This window comes from Haemaphysalis longicornis, unplaced genomic scaffold, assembly GCF_048455015.1.
Source record: "Haemaphysalis longicornis isolate Haplotype H1 unplaced genomic scaffold, Haemaphysalis longicornis Haplotype H1 scaffold_9, whole genome shotgun sequence".
In the NCBI taxonomy this organism is placed as follows: domain Eukaryota; kingdom Metazoa; phylum Arthropoda; class Arachnida; order Ixodida; family Ixodidae; genus Haemaphysalis; species Haemaphysalis longicornis.
In genome coordinates this window covers 145,118,285-145,130,815 of record NW_027526460.1, presented here as the reverse complement: position 1 = coordinate 145,130,815, position 12,531 = coordinate 145,118,285, and the positions used below count along the sequence as shown (strand labels likewise).

General features: G+C 51.1%; 1 long non-coding RNA gene across 1 annotated transcript in view; it reads left to right on the top strand.

The window, feature by feature from the left end:
* The window catches only part of LOC144153023 (uncharacterized), a 32,584-nt gene extending 20,651 nt beyond the window's left edge, over nt 1-11,933 (top strand). The window contains exon 3 of the long non-coding RNA XR_013319272.1: nt 11,435-11,933. This is a non-coding gene — a long non-coding RNA (uncharacterized LOC144153023). The remainder of the gene's footprint in view (nt 1-11,434) is intronic.
* The last annotated feature ends 598 nt before the right edge of the window (nt 11,934-12,531 follow it).

Below are 12,531 nucleotides of genomic sequence, written 5' to 3'. Positions count from 1 at the left end.
CGCAGCTGAACATGCACACACTGGTGCTCTTCCAGTGTGACATAAAAAGCAATATGCAGGGGGACTTTAAGGGACGTTTCTTTGAGGACCGATGAATTCTGACAAAACAAGAAAGACATCTTTAATACGGATGTTTTCTGTACCAACCTGTCAAGAAATGGCTGTTTCCAGTCGCTCGCATACTTAGCTGCTGTGTTACTTCTCTAATCCAAAAATACTGCACCCACACTGGTGGTCAGCTTGCCCAGAACATACGCGCATTGAATATTACGATACAAGTACGTATTCATTTCACACACCTTATGGTGGCCTGTGGTACAAACTTTGTGAAAGCTATCTAGGTTAACTATATGTCACCGTTCAGACAACAGCACAGACGCAAAAAAAAAACAAAATCACCGGAATAGTTTGACTAATTTATTACGACAAAGATGGTTGCTAAAGCTCGTTCTGTAGGCATTTTGCTAGTCAACGTCTCTTCTGCTACCATGCACTGTGCAGCCCTTAAACCGGCAATATGCATTGTCCATAGTCCGAAGTGTGTCCTTTTCAATTCTACGTCATCTTATTGTAGGGCAGTTAATTTGACAATTAAGTTATAAACCTCCGCAGATGCTGCTCAACTTAGTCCAGTCCACCTGTCATTGTGCCGTACCCGGTGACTATGCAGCTTTTTCCAGCCCCGACGAAGTTGATGTGCCAATGAGTGGAATAACTTGCAAGAGCGAGTGCGCAGCCTTACCAGACGAGACCTGAGAGTTGCTTTGCTTCTTTTAATTTATTTCAACCTCAGGTCAGGATATATTATGGAGGGAAGCGGCTACAACAGTAAACGGAATGCGTACAGATGACATGTCTGTAATAAAGAGTACTATAACATTCTTAAAAAGGTACCATCGTCAATAAAATTGAAGGTCAGAGTGGTGAATTAACTCTCCATACTTTAAAGCACCTGTAAAATAAATACAGTCTTAATAAAACATTTACAGAACTCTCACGCAAAGCAGTATAGAAAATTCAATGCTTGCTCTCATTGAGTTATTTAAAGCATACCTAAAAAGAACATTGCCGTTTACACAAATAGTAAGAGTCAGTAGGCGGTTTTAGCGTCACCTTTTTCTAAATAATGACGCGGACTGCGTAAGTGTTTCAGAAGTAGTTACATCCACGTTCAACAAGCTCCCATTCATGGGGGACGCGTTTGGACGAAGCTGCGTGAATTTTCTCATTTTTGTCAGGAAATCTGCGATGTGGGCGATAATGCTTCCGCACTCCTCTTTTATAAAGTACCAAAGGACCTTTGTACAGAATTTAAACTTCTCTGCACCATAATTGTTACGGTTATAAACGTTTTTATCGGAGCGGGGGCGTACGTGCGCATTGACTCACACGCAAGAAAAAAAATAAAGCCGTTCTACTCAATGTGAAAGCTGTCGGAAGTGCAGAGTAGTAATTCGCCATAATGGGCTGTAGCGCCGTTCTCAGCTCACTGTTACCACCAAGTGCAAGTCCAGTTTCCCGCCTTCGCTGTCCTCGCGCGTCCCCTGCCTGAAACTGCACCAGAGGTAGTTCTGTTCTCTTTGTGCTTTTTTTCCCGCACGTGCCGGCGTTGCACTGCCACATTTTGCATTTAAAATCATAAAAACCATCCCAACGGGCGTCCTTAACAAAAGAAACGCGGGCGCTGCCTGTTAACTACGTATATTTTCCCTGAAATGTACCTAGAGATTTCTTTGCCCTAAAATATAGGAAGATGTATGACAAGCGCCAGCGTTTCACTACTTTCGAACGCTTATGACCAATAAATCGCTTGGATTTCGAAGCCTCGTGGGTACGCTGCGAAAAACAGCGTTACCCCGGGACGCCGCATTTGTGCTCTATATACCTGGGTGGAGCGAGCGAGCGAGCTAGAACAACAAGGCGAGCGCCTAAAGGGCTCTGCACTTAAAATCTAGCTAACTTTCGCTACAGGGTGAGCCTTAAAAGGCCATACTCGCGTTTTCGCGTTGGTGTTCCGATAGTTCGACAAGTTGAAACGGCTCGCAAGGCGCATTTCAAATGCGAATGCATTTCTTAGTCGGGGGTTGTCGTGCGTTGGCCGGCGTGCGCCTAGCAACAGCTGTGGCGCGCCTAGCAACCGGAGCACATGGTAGCTCGGGCGGGAGTAGCGGAGCGCAATTGGAGAGGAGGAGCGCGCTCGGCGTGTGAGGGCGCTCGCATCGCGGAGCTCTGGCGGAGTAGCGGAGAGTGAGTGGAGAGGAGGAGCGCGCTCGGGCGTGTGAGGGCGCTCGCATCGCGGAGCTCGGCAGAGAGAGCTCGCGCGCGAGGCGGGCGTGTTGCGCGGGTCTCTCTCTCCTCTCCGCGTACCCTCTCTCCGCTCGCTGCGCTCGGAAATATATATTGTCACGTAGCCAAGGACGAAGCAGTTGTTTGGAAAAGAAACAAGTTTATTGGAGCGAACTTGTGCTCCCCTAACAACTGAAAAGAATACAGAGGCGGCGAAGCAGTGGTCAACAAAGTGACGTACGTGCGTCGGCGAGCGTCGCAGAATCGAATGCCCCGGCGTCTGCTCTGCAGGCTTTTTATCTTTCGGCGCGCGTGGTTCTGGAACCGTCGATTCGCATCGAGAACATTGTAGATGCAAGAAGATTATTCCGGGATGTTCACGTTAGATCGGAATGCTCTCCCTATCTGAACAGATAACACATGCGGCACAGAAAGAAAGAATGGAACACGCGCTTCCCTTGGCACGGAGATAACACAGACCGGCGCAGCCGGGCGGTAAAAGCAAAACACAAATAAACAAACCCAATGCATGGTTCGCGGCATTACCCCCCCTCTAAGAGTGCATCGACCCGATGCTAACATAAGCGACAGTCCGAAAATGAAAATAAAAGTTCGTCATCGTTCGTAGAAAGGTTTTAAGCGAACCACGTGGACGACTTCGGGCCGCGTACGTCGTCGTGATGTGCCGGAGTCACCATCGGGGATCACTTCGTAGGTAAGTTGGCCAACACGTCGCAGAATCTGGTAGGGTCCGAAATACCGTCGCAGAAGTTTCTCGCTCAGTCCGCGTCGTCGGATGGGAGTCCAAAGCCACACACGATCCCCTGGTTGGTACTCGGTGTCTCGGCGTCGGAGGTTGTAGCGGCCGGCATCCACCAGCTGCTGGTGCCTTATACGAACTCGAGCGAGCTGGCGGGCCTCCTCCGCACGTTGAAGGTATCCTTGGACGTCGGCGTTGAGGTCGTCGTCTTCTGCATGCGGAAGAATGGCGTCGAGCATCGTAGTCGGTCGTCTTCCGTAGACAAGCTCGAACGGTGTCATCTGCGTAGTTTCCTGCGTCGCTGTATTGTACGCAAACGTGACATACGGGAGGACTTCGTCCCAAGTCTTATGTTCAACGTCGACGTACATGGACAGCATATCCGCAATTGTCTTGTTCAGACGTTCTGTTAGTCCGTTCGTTTGGGGGTGGTACGCCGTCGTTCTTCGGTGATCCGTGTTGCTGTAGCGTAGGATTCCTTGCATCAGCTCCGCGGTAAAGGCCGTTCCGCGGTCCGTGATTAGGACTTCAGGGGCTCCATGTCGCAGCACAACTTGGTTTATAAAGAACTTGGCGACTTCTTGTGCAGTCCCCCGCGGAAGAGCGGCGGTCTCTGCGTAGCGCGTCATGTAGTCTGTCGCTACGACAATCCACTTGTTCTCCGATCGTGACGTCGGGAACGGGCCTAGAAGGTCCATTCCAATTTGTTGAAAGGGCCTCCGCGGGACGGCGATCGGTTGTAGAAGTCCGGCGCGTCTTGTCGGCGGCGTTTTTCGTCGCTGGCAGTCCCGGCAACTCCGAACGTAGTGGGTGACGTCGGATGTAAGGCGGGGCCAGAAGTACTTCGCCTTAATTTTTGCAATAGTGCGAGCTGTGCCGGGATGTCCGGAAGACGGGTCGTCGTGGGACGCTTCCAAAATTTCGTCACGAAGGTCTGCGGGGATGACAAGTAGATAATTCGTTCTTGTTCCGGGGCTGAAATTCTTCTGCACGAGGACGGAGTTTCTGAGGCTGAATGCTGGTAAGTTACGCTTGAACGCTCTAGGCACGGCGACGTTACGTCCTTCGAGGTAGTCGATCATTACTCGCAAGTCGGGGTCGGCACGCTGCTGGGCGGCTAGGTCGCTCTCCGTCACGATCCCGAAGAACGCGCTGTCTTCATCAGCGTCTTGTGGTGGTGGGTCGACGGGGGCGCGGGACAGGCAGTCGGCGTCGGAGTGTTTCCTGCCGGATTTATAAACGACTGTAACGTCGAACTCCTGCAAGCGCAAGCTCCACCGCCCAAGACGGCCGGAGGGGTCCTTCAAATTGGCGAGCCAACACAGCGCATGGTGGTCTGTTACAACCTTGAACGGTCTGCCATACACGTATGGGCGAAATTTTGAAATGGCCCATATAATAGCCAGGCACTCTTTTTCGGAGGCAGAGTAGTTTTTCTCCTCCTTCGACAGACCACGGCTGGCATAGGCGATTACGTTTTCGCACCCGCTTTGTTTTTGGACAAGGACGGCACCCAAGCCTATATCACTGGCGTCCGTGTGTATTTCCGTTTCGGCGTTGTCGTCGAAATGAGCGAGCACGGGCGGGCTTTGCAGGTGTTTTTGCAGCTCGCAGAATGCCTTTTCTTGGTCGTCTTCCCAGATGAAAGCGGTGCGATCTTTCGTCAAGCGCGTGAGCGGCTCTGCAATGCGTGCGAGGTTTGCGACGAAGCGCCGGTAGTATGCGCACAGTCCAAGAAATCTGCGCACGCCCTTCTTATCTTTCGGCCTTGGGAAGTTCGCTATGGCTGAAGTTTTCGCCGGGTCAGGCAGGACTCCCGCGGCGTTGACGACATGGCCCAAAAACTTCAGTTCCTCGTACGCGAAGCGGCACTTTTCAGGCTTCAGCGTTAACCCCGACGTACGGATGGCCTCGAGTACTGACTGCAACCTTGCGAGGTGTTCGTCGAAAGTCCGGGAGAATACCACAACGTCGTCGAGGTATACGAGGCAGGTGTGCCACTTTAGGCCAGCTAGCACAGTGTCCATGACTCTTTGGAACGTTGCTGGTGCCGTGCATAGCCCAAACGGCATTACCTTGAACTCGTATAGGCCGTCCGGGGTTATGAATGCAGTCTTCTCTCGATCTCTCTCGTCCACTTCGATTTGCCAGTAGCCGGTCTTCAGGTCCATCGATGAGAAGTACCTCGGATAGCAGAGGTGGTCGAGGGCGTCGTCGATTCGTGGCAGGGGGTACACGTCCTTTTTGGTGATCTTGTTCAATCGCCGGTAGTCAACGCAGAACCTCAGTGTGCCGTCTTTTTTCTTCACGAGTACGACCGGCGCAGCCCACGGACTTTTCGATGGCTGTATAATGTCGTCGTTGAGCATGTCGTCGACTTGAGTCCGGATGGCTTCGCGCTCGTGGGAAGAGACGCGGTACGGTGACTGTCGGGTAGGTCGGGCTCCATCCTCGGTTATTATCCGGTGCTTCGCCAGAGGTGTTTGACGTACCTTTGAGTTCGACGAAAAACACTCGCTGTAGCGACGCAGCAAAGCCAATAACTTGTTCCTTTCTTCTTGCAGTAGCGCCGGATTCACGTCGAAGGGGTGCGGAAGCTTGAAGGTATGGTCGGGTGCGCGTTCAAAGTCGGCGACTGCTATCACGTCACTTGCTAGTTGCGTTTCTTCGACGAACGCAATTGCAGCGCCCTTGTTTAAATGTTGGTACTCCTCGGTGAAATTGGTGACCAAAACGTGGGATTTGCGATGCTTAAACCGCGCAATGCCTCTTGCGACAGACACACCGCGGTCAAGAAGCAACCTTCGGTCACTCTCCACGATAGCGTCGACGTCGGGAGCAGCACCTTCACAGTAGACGGTGATCATCAAGCTTGCGCGGGGTGGCAGGGTGACGTGATCATCGGCGATCCTTACAGCTGCACGGTGTTCGGGGTTCGATTCCGGCGTCATGGAGTGGTCGGAGGGAAAAGTTATCGACTTCGTCTGGAGATCGATTATTGCGCCGTTGTCTGTCAAAAAGTCCATTCCGAGAATTACGTCGCGGGAGCAGTTGGGCAAAACGACGAACACTGCAGGGTACGTCGTGCCATCTATGGTGACGCGCGACGTGCACGTTCCACTTGGCGTCACGATGTGGCCTCCTGCTGTGCGTATGTGCGGACCGTCCCATCTGGTCATAACTTTCTTCAGCTTAGACGCAAATGGTCCGCTCATTACGGAGTAGTCGGCTCCCGTGTCTACGAGGGCGACTACATCAAAACCGTCGATGGACACCTTGACGTCGGATGCCGCCTTCCTCGAGTTCCGGGTGCGTCGGGGCGTCGCATCTCGGCTTGTGCGTGTTGACGGTCGGGCACTGTGCGTCGTCGTTGTCCATGTCTTCTCACCGGACGTCTCGGTCAGGTCGGGTAAGCGTCGCGGCGTATAGCTGTCGTCGTGTTCGGGAGTCTCATCAGGGTTAGGTCGGGTCGTCGGGATGAGGGCATGTCGTGAATCACTGTCTTCGGCGCGTCCTTGCGTCGTTGGAGGGTTTCCGGTTTTTCGCCGTAGAGCAACTTCACCTCCAGAAGTTGCTGCTTTTAGTTTCCCCCGCGTGGGCTGGGGGACCTTCCACGGGCGAAGTCAGCGTTGCTACGGCGGTTCGGCGATTGGTATGGGTAGGGCGACGGCGAACGGTTGAAACGCGCTGGGCCACGGCTGGTTTCAGATAGATACTCGTCGATCTCACGTGGTCGTTGGCCAGGGAGAGGGCGAGGTGCGTCGACGGAGAAACCACGCAGTCCGAGTCTCTTGTATGGGCAGCGACGGTAAATGTGGTCGGCCTCTCCGCAGTGGTAGCACAGAGGACGGTTATCGGGAGTTCGCCATACGTCCGTCTTCCTCGGCGTCTGGTTTCGGGCTACCGGGGGTCGGGCGGGTGACAGTGGGCGGCGGTACGGCGGGGCCTCTTGACGGCGTGTTGGAGCAGGGCGGGGTCGACGAACAGCCGCGGAGTATGTCATAGCTTGTGGCTCTCGGGCTACCTCGGATGGCGTAGAAGTTCCCAACGCTTGTTGCACTTCTTCTCTAATCACGTCGGTGAGGGAAGCGACTTGGGGATGCGGCGGCGTTGGGAGAAGTTTCCGCAGCTCCTCTCTCACTATTGCGCGGATAGTCTCGCGTAGGCTGTCGGCCGGGATCCGCGTGCTGCCAAAGTCGTTCTCATTGGCCGCGCCAACAAAGTTGCGGTCATACTGCTTAGCACGCATTTCGAGGGCTTTTTCAATAGTGCTGGCTTCGGTCACGAATTCGGCGACGGTTTTGGGCGGATTTCGGACAAGTCCAGCAAACAGTTCCTCCTTCACTCCGCGCATTAAGAAGCGCAACTTCTTTTCTTCCGTCATTTCGGGGTCCGCGCGGCGAAATAGCTGCTTCATCTCCTCAACGAAGATCACGACACCTTCGTTGGGGTGTTGCGTGCGTGTTTCCAACAAAAGGGCGGCTCTTTCGTTCCGCACGACGGTAGTGAAGGTCTTACTGAACTCGCTTTTGAACTGAGCCCAGTTTGTCAAGGAGCTTTCGTGGTTCTCGAACCAAGTGCGAGCCGAATCTTCCAAGTAAAAGAAAACGTGCCGGAACGTTTCTGCGTCGTCCCACCTGTTGAATTTCCGGACGCGCTCCAGTTTCTCCAACCATTCTTCTGGGTCTTCTGCGGGGGCTCCTCGGAATGATGGCGGTTCCCGTGGCTGCTGCAGAACGACAGGAGGATTGGCTTGGTTGAGCATGGTGCTGGTAGCGACGTTTTTCTTCTTCGTCTTTTCCGGTAGTAGACCGAACTCGGGTGGTAAATCTTGCACGCGGAGGCTGGCTCTTGTTGGACTGGCTTGGCGGCTTCCAGAGGTTGTAGTGGGCATGAAGGGTGCGTACCCAGCACCTCCACCAGATGTCACGTAGCCAAGGACGAAGCAGTTGTTTGGAAAAGAAACAAGTTTATTGGAGCGAACTTGTGCTCCCCTAACAACTGAAAAGAATACAGAGGCGGCGAAGCAGTGGTCAACAAAGTGACGTACGTGCGTCGGCGAGCGTCGCAGAATCGAATGCCCCGGCGTCTGCTCTGCAGGCTTTTTATCTTTCGGCGCGCGTGGTTCTGGAACCGTCGATTCGCATCGAGAACATTGTAGCTGCAAGAAGATTATTCCGGGATGTTCACGTTAGATCGGCATGCTCTCCCTATCTGAACAGATAACACATGCGGCACAGAAAGAAAGAATGGAACACGCGCTTCCCTTGGCACGGAGATAACACAGACCGGCGCAGCCGGGCGGTAAAAGCAAAACACAAATAAACAAACCCAATGCATGGTTCGCGGCAATATATATAAATGCAGTGGAGCGCGCGCCTCTCTCCGTGAGTGCTTGCGGCATCGCACTCATCGGTGCACCCAATGCATTCGCATTTCCGCACGAACCCCTTTGGGGAGGTGGGGGGAGTTTTTTGATGTAGGTACACCTAAAAGCCGAAACGTAAACATGCAGTCACTGTACCTTCGAGAATCTTCCATTCATGGCGGAGGTTTGAGCGGAGCGGCGCGAATTTTAGCATTTTCGTCAGAAAATCTGTCATGAAAGTTCTAATTCTTGCATACTCCTCTTTCATTACGTTCTAGAGTACCGTTGTAACAAATTTGAACATCGTATCCCCAATATGTAAATGCTTTCTCCTTGCCGGCACGGTGGTGGTAGCGCACGCTGGGTCACACGCAAGCGAAACAAACCTTGTAGAAACTCTATGGACAATCTTCGCTGCAGCGATGATGATGGTCTTATAGGTGCCTGTCATCTCGCGGGAGCCGCTCAGGCTCGAGCTGCTTTGTTTTTCACTCATCGCCAAGTTGTAAAACAGAACACCGTCATCGCATCACCGGGACGTATCGGCCCTGGGGCCTCTTATTCCACATTTTGGTGCCGATGAAACCGGGAAGAAGTCCCGCTGCGATTCGGAGGCATCCGAACTTTGGCCTATTATAAGGAGGACCCCTCGATACTGATGACGGACCCTGGGAATGGCCAGGTGAACGGTGCTACCCGAAGCCGAACAACGCGATGGGCGGACGAGACGACGGTGACCCCTCACCTGCAACGATTTTCCCCGATGACCTCTGGCAGTAATATTCCAAACGGTGAAAACTCTGCTGCTCATCGCGCAATGGAAGATTTAGCACCTTATATGCACGAACGGAGTATTCCTCTATCTATGACGCGGCTTCAGGAACTTAACGCAAGAAGGAAACAAAAGCGTTTGATCACTCGAAGGCTATGCAGAGACGCGAAAGGAGCACTAGAATTCTCCGTAACGACCAGTGATGTGGACAAAGTGGTGAAGAGTTGTCTGCACGAGTTACGCAAAACTGAAGTACAACTGAGAACATTAAACGAGGAAATCGAACCACTCATCGACATTGACCACTTATACGAAGAATGTGCTACAAATATTGACTATGAAGACGAAATTAGACATGGTATGATTCAATTATACTACCGATTCAAAGACAAAAAACTTGGAACCAACGACCAGTGCCAGATAATCAAGAAGTTGCATTCCTCAACAAGCTTCAGTGAGTTTTTTACACTGACTGAACTGCTCTGTGACGCATACTGTTTGAATGACCCCGAGGAATAAACCAGCTCACAAGAAACCTCGCCTCCGTCACATTTATTATCTCAAACCCAATGTGAAAATAAGACCCCCTTTTGGGGGACGCCTGAAATCCCATAGAAACATTCGTTACTATCGTGTTCGTTTGAAGAATTGCCCCAGATGACCGAGAAAAAAGTAAGCTGCCTGTCGGACGCCGTAACGATGACAGAAGATACCTATACCGTACATCCTGAGCACAAAGACATTGATGCTTCTGCTGAGAAGTTGAAACGGCAAGACGGCATTCAAGCGTTTGTAACTTACAACCAAGCGACGCCTCAAACCAAAGAAAGGAATCTTGATTGGTTTGTAAGAGATGCAAAGAAGACTGCTGCGGCATGCACCCAACAATGCGCTTAAACGAAGGGAGCACTTGGCAGGTACCGTTTGAACAACCAGTATACATCTCGCTGCGCCAGCCTGATTACAAGACTACAGCGTTCGAGACAGAAACGGAAGCCGTCAAGGCACTTTTATCAAGCCCCAATGAAAATACCTGAATCCGCACCAGAATTCAAAAGCGCCGAGGACAACAGACAAATTTTAACCTGGCTGCGTGGACTGCGCCGACATTCTATGCGTGGGTTTAAAAGACGGCACCGACACCAGTTTCCTCGTCTGACTGCCTCATCGGAACGAACTGGACCGAACTTGAACTACCGACAGGACGGGGACAAGCCACCGCTTCTTTGGGGCCGCGGAAGATGTGGAAAGTTTATGGACAATCGTCGCTGCATCGATGATAATGGTCTGATCGGTGCCTGTCATCTCGCGGGAGCCGCTCAAACTCGAACTGCTTCATTTTTCTCTCATCGCCATGTTGTAAAATAGAACACCGTCATCGCATCACCGGGACGTCGCCGCCCTTGGTCCTCTCATTCCAGAAACCTAACTGATTTCCGCGGCAAGCTCACCCGTTAAATGCCACACTCACGTTATCCCGTGGCTGTTCCGATAGTTTGAAGTGTTAAATCAGCTCGCTAGGTACATTTGTGTACTTGTGTTAGAGAAAGCGTATTTGCGTACCCACCTAAGAAGTGAATTTGGTCCCATGATTTGGTACACAAATCTACATTTGGTTGTTGTGGCCGATCAGTGACCAAATCCTGCGTTAGTATGCCCTGCTTACTATTTTTGACATGCGCTTGGAGACGTGATTTTGTATGTATTGAATCAAGTGTTTTCTGTTTTGGGAAAAGCTAGGCAAGCTAAAGATCAGAAGCGAGAGACGAGGGAACGTCGATCGAAGGAGAGCAAACCAGGGCAGATGTCATGAGAACATTTCAGGTTACATATGTTTAACTACGTGTAATCGACTACTTGGTGCTTTCGTGTAAATGGTGTAATATTTTTTTCGTATGTTAGGAAATGTAACCACATCTCATTGTCCCTATATTCAAAGTTTAACCCCAGAATCTCAAGAGCCCTCCAGTACTTCATTGTCTGAACGAACATGCTATTGTAGCGAGCAGGCCAAAACCAGTCACTACACTTGGCCGAGGCACGCAACTAGCACACGTATGCGGCTTTCCGTACATTACTTTAAAAATAAACCTGCAAGAAAGGGGTTTGTTTTAAACGTTGTGGGTAAGTACGGTATGTGGCATTGATATAGTAAAATCATTCACGAAACACTCAAAGCGATAGGCTCCAAAGTGGCGAGGGTTACTGAATTGGATTTCCTTTATGTGTGACTTTCTTTTAAACGCAGTACTTGTAGGAACAGCCGCCGTCATCTGGGTCCTCCAAGCATCCCTGCGGGCTTTGGGGTTCGAAGCAGCCGGAGTGAGGGCGGGTTCGTGGGCAGCCTTTGCGCAGGGTCGCATGCGTGGTCTCATCCGTCCGAACAGTGTCTTTGCCAGGCTGCAGCAGTGGGGAGCTGTTGGTCTACCACTTCAAGTGATGATGTACCTGCCTCCCTTCGGCGCGCTTCTGGTCATCGCCCTCGAACACGTTCTGGTGCAGGTGGCTCAACATATATATGGATAGGAGGGGACAAAATTACACATTGTATGGGACCACATAAAATAAAATCTCATGAATGACGAGGAATATGAGCTCCAAACAGGCTTATTGTGTGTAGAGCCATGATCAATAAAAAAATTACAATTGAAGACGGCTATTCCTTGTAAAACATACAAAAGCCACGATAAGAGTGACAACGAACTTGCTTTAAAAAATCGACGTGGTATAGGAATCCTAAATCTCTACTAAGGCAGACGTAGGATGGTCAAAAAATACATTTCAACCTGCTTTGAAATGTGCGTGGCATACCTTTCCAAGAAGCAGTACCTTCGTATTTGTGTCATGGGAAGCTTTCAACAGAGACATTGATTAAAAAGGTGCTGTTTACATGTGGCGAAGTTCGTTGGCCCACAGTACATGTGAAGGTGGAAGTGCCCATCATATTAGTAGCCCATTCTGAGTCGGCAGCGTGAGACCTTGATAGCCTTGCTTTCCTCACTAGTGACTGATCTGTCAGTTACTGGAAGAATCAAAAGGAGTTTCTTGGTAGCACCTTGCTCCCATACTTTTTCATACTTTGTTTCACAGCACGTTCTTAACAGTTAGTATCGCTGTTCTCATCGCACACCGGTAAAGGTCCTAATGGCCAGCAACGCCATAATGGCCGGGATCATAACATGCTGCACTTATGAGATTAGGTGGGTAGGTTTTGCATAGACCATCAAGTAAGTTGTATGCGGAATCTTTAATTGTCGTGTTTGTGCTGACCTCCCCCTGTCATCGGGGCCTTGAAAACGCTAGATGGGTCAGTATATATAAAAAGGTTTTGTGATTCACTTTGGG